The sequence below is a fragment of the Primulina tabacum genome, chromosome 15 (assembly GCF_025594145.1).
Source record: "Primulina tabacum isolate GXHZ01 chromosome 15, ASM2559414v2, whole genome shotgun sequence".
Taxonomy (NCBI): domain Eukaryota; kingdom Viridiplantae; phylum Streptophyta; class Magnoliopsida; order Lamiales; family Gesneriaceae; genus Primulina; species Primulina tabacum.
Genome location: NC_134564.1, coordinates 12,032,303 through 12,037,187, shown reverse-complemented (window position 1 = coordinate 12,037,187; position 4,885 = coordinate 12,032,303).

Genomic DNA, 4,885 nt, shown 5'->3' with positions numbered 1-4,885 from the left:
TTCCGCTGCAATATTTTGAAATATTGAACTTGATTCACCAGTGATTTTATGAATGAGGCCATTTAAGTTCTTTTAAAAAGAAAATTTTTAATTTTCCGCAAATTTTCAAGCAAAGGAGTTATAGGGCCTTTGCATAGATGTAGAACTAGTAGTTTATCACTGGTTATGTGATTGAGATGACACTAGTTTGTTTATGATTGTACTTTGAACAGATTTTGTACTTTAGATCATGATGTAGATATTGCACTGATCGTGTATTTAAATAAAATGGAATATAACTTGTTGTATAGATTTGTACACTTGTTTATACAGGGCCCAATTAAAAAAAAATTTAGACCCTGTTTATTATAATTGAATTAATTAATCCCACAGACGATTAAGAAATGAATTAGCGTCCGGGTCCCCACAACAGGTGGTATCAGAGCGATAGATCCTTTAGACTGAGATAGAAGCTAGTGAGCGGGGTAGATTGAGTTTTCTTTCCTAGCTTTTGATTGCTAGCATGATTTACTGCTTTAATACATGTTTACCTGATTATCCGACTTTGATTGGTAATGTGTATTATTTAGAATTAATCAGAACGGATTCTTGATCAGCCAAAGGAGGACTGAAACAGGTCTGTTGTATTGCAATTGCTAACCCTTTTGGTAATCAGATATGCCTCCTCGAAGAATACCAGGACAGGGTAGCACTTCGAATCCTCCAATGGATGTGACAGCATCACCGATGGAAATATTGCTGAAGAGATTTCAGTCGTTCCATCCACCGACTCTGAAGGGTACTGAGACTTCAGTGGATTGTGAGAGTTGGCTAGATGACATTGAGATGCTGTTTGAGTCCTTGGATTACACCGATGAACGGAGAATGAAACTGATCAGGCACCAATTGCATGATGTTGCAAAGAACTGGTGGATTACGACGAAGAGAGCATTGGAGCATCGAGGTACGACTATTACCTGGAATGTATTTAGAACTGAATTTTATCAGACATTTCTCCCAGTATCGTACCGACAAGATAAGAGTATAGAGTTTGTCAACTTGAAACAGGGCCAGCTGAATATTGAAGAATATGTAGTAAGAAATATCTGCATTGGTAAATGTGGAACAACCCCATTATTTTGCTGAAGCCTTGAACAGGGCAAAGGGAGCTGAGGCAAGTTTGATTCAACAACGAGGAATGTCGTATGTTGCTCACCCACAGAACCGACAACCTCCATCTCAATTCCTGCCATCTCTGTCTAGATTTGATAGTGGCAGTACTAGTGGTGGGAAGAAAGATTTCCTGAAAGCTCGCAAGAAACAGTTTAAGAAGTTATGAAGTGGTTCATCTAGCTCCAGTGGTTCTAGCCAAAGCTATACCGGGGTTTATTGCGGCACTTGTGGAGGGAGACATTCCACAGAGCAATGCCGAGGTGTGTTTGGTAGTTGCAATGTCTGTCGTCAGCCAGAACATTTTGCTAGAGTATGTCCATAGAGAGGTTCCCGAAGATCTCAGGTAGCAGAACCATCTGGATCAGTGGCACCGCCTGATAGACAATCACCGGTTGTTCGCTCCTTCCACCCTTCGACGACTCCTCAATCACAACCAAGGTCAGGACACACTTGACAAGGTAGTGGCAGGTAATTGTTTCTTATATGGTTATTTTGCATATGTATTGATAGATACTAATGCATTCCATACGATTATCTTTGAATGAATTGATTGATATATGCGTTGTCTATTGAGTTATCATCTGCTGTAGTATTGATCTCTTGTCTGTTGGGGAGAAGTTTTGTATCAGTGACATCTGTTAGATCTTGTATGCTACAGTATGACAGATATGAGATTGAGTTAGATTATATTGTACTTGGGTTGTCCGATTTCGATTTTATTATCGTTACTGATATGTTGACCAAGTACAAAGCTACCGTTGACTTTTTCCAGAAGATTGAAAGATTCAGATAGATATGATTAATGAACGGAAATTACGGTAAGGATTCTAGATTTAAAATTCTTTGGATATGAAAGATGTTGAGGACTCGATTATTACGTAAAGGAACGAAGAGATTCCTTATGTTTTCAGTTGATTTACAGAAATCGAGCCTATCATTGGCGGATTTGCCAGTGGTATATGAATTTGCTGATGTTTTCTCAGATGGGATTTCAGAATTGCTTCCATTCAGAAAGATAGATTCCAGCATTGAATGAATGCCAGATACAGTTCTTATTTTTGGAAATTCATACAGAATCACACTGATTGAATTGAAAGACTTGAAAGACTAGTTAGAAGATTTCTGGCCGAGAGTTACATCTGATTGAGTGTTTCTCTTTGGGAGGTTTCAGCTATGTTTGTGAGTTGATCAATCCTGTATTCAGAAAGTATTCTGATGATTTTATGCTTGTTTTATCTATGATATCCATAGATATTTGAAGCATATGACTTATCAGATCGAACATTTGAAAATTGTATTGAATATTCTGAGAATTGAAATATTGTATACAGAAACTGTTGAGATGTGAATCTTGGCCGGGACAAATTGTATTCGGAACATGTTAGATTCGAAGATAGTATATCGGTTGATCTTAGCACAGTTGAAGTCGTGATCAGTGGGCTGAGACCGATAGCATTGTCAGAAATTACAGTTTTATGAGTTTGGCAGATCAGTATCGATGAATGATGTTTCGAATCTGATTGAATATTGCTGTTGTTCTGAATCCGTGTTTGAAACAGAGAGTAGACAGTGGAGAATTTATATTGTACAGTCCGAACCAGAGCTGATTTTGAGAATCAAAGCAGTTCAGAAAGTTGATCAGAATGTTCAGAACTCGATATCGATAGTTAGAGCAGGGTATCGATTAGAAAATCAGGTATGTGATACTGTATTGTATATGAATAACCGAATTGTTGAGCCAGATGTTTCGGGTTTGAAACGACAGGTATTGTCAGAAGTGCACAATAATTGATTCAACATTTATTCTGATGATTGAAAAGACAGATTTTGGTGGAAACAGATGAAGAGTGATGTTGCAGAATTTGTTTCCAAGTGTCTGAATTGCCAATAGGTGAAAGTAGAAAGAAAGAAACCAGGAGGTCTACTGCACAGTTTATCAATTCCTGGATGGAAATGAGATCACATTTTCATGGACTTCGTGATGCAGTTACCACGTTCCTTCAGAGGTTGTGATGCGATTTGGGTCGTGATTGATAGATTGACCAAATCAGCATGCTTCATTCCGTATCAGATGACGTACAGATATGACCAAATGGCAGAAATCTATGTCAGAGAACTGGTCAGATTGCACGGAGTGCCGAAGTCGATTGTATCAGACCGTGATCCTCGGTTTACTTCGCACTTCTGGCAGAGTTTGCAGTAGGCTCTAGGTACGAAGTTACATCTGAGTACCGCATATCATCCATAGACTGACGGACAGTCAGAGTGGACTATCCAGACACTGGAAGATATGCTGAGAGCTGTAGTGCTTGATTTTAGCACTAGTTGGCAAGATGCATTGCCACTTTGTGAGTTTTCGTACAATAACAGCTATCAGACGAGTATAGAGATGGCACCGTTTGAAGCGTTGTATGGCAAGAATTGCAGATCCCCTCTCTATTGGGATGATATCTCTGAGGTACCTGAGTTTGGACCCGATTTGATTAGAGATATGACTGAGAAAGTGAAGCTGATTCAGAAGAGAATGAAGACAGCTCAGGACAGACAAGCCAAATATGCGAATATTCGACGCCGACCTCTAGAGTTTGAGCAAGGAGATAGAGTATTTTTAAAGATTTCTCCTTTCAGAGGCGTTATCAGATTTGGCAAACGAGGGAAGTTGTCTCCTCGTAACATTGGTCCTTATGAGATTCTGGAGAAGATTGGTACTCGTGCTTATCGTGAAACGTCTCACTAATTTTTAAAATTTTACTGGACATTTTTTTTTAAAAAAAATAAAAGCTCGCATTTTCGAAATATCATTTAAAATAATCGTCTTTATTTTACAATAAAAATATCAGGGTTTAAAATGACCAACATCAAACGTAAACGTAAATAGGTAAAAATCATAATAGAAAAATATAACATTTAAAAAAAACGATCTTAAATATTTGTCAGTAAAAATAGCGCCGTTTAAAATAACCCAACTCGTCTAAAATCATACGTAAACATAAACGTATAAAATTCTTAAAATCATCAACGTATGAAAATATTCATCTCCTCTCAATCTCATAAATCGTAATGCGAAAAACATGTGGTCCTCGGGTCGTGTCACCCCACCAAGTTTGCCTACTCAGAGTTCGGCACCTCCAGTCTCCTCAGCATTAAGCTCACCTGCGTCACACACGCCTAGTGAGTCTAAAGACTCAACACGCCTGTACCAGGAATAACAAGTACATATACATAGCACACAACAGTGAAAAATATCATACTCAACATATCTTTCATGAACTTAAAAGCATAACGTAAACGTGTTGTGTAAAATCATATCGTATTAAAACATGTCATGACATCATATACGTAAACGTGTCGTGTAAAATCATATGCCAACATACCTTTCATGAACTTTAAAACATGAACATAAACATGTCGTGTAAAATCATGACGTGTCAAAACAGCTCATCGTTAATCATCATTCATCATTAATCGTTTATCATTTATCGTTCATCATTCATCCTTTATCGTTCTTCATTTATCATTCATCCCTTATCGTTCATCATTTATCATTGGTGAATTCAGTTCATTAGAGGTGACTATCGTACATCATTCATCATTTACGATGGATCCATCATACATAGAACCGCGGTACCCGGCGGCTGTCGAACATCAGTGACAGGATCACCCATCCACTGTGCCTTGGCCTCATCATCAGCATTTACATATACGTCTTAACCATTTACATATACTTCGATAG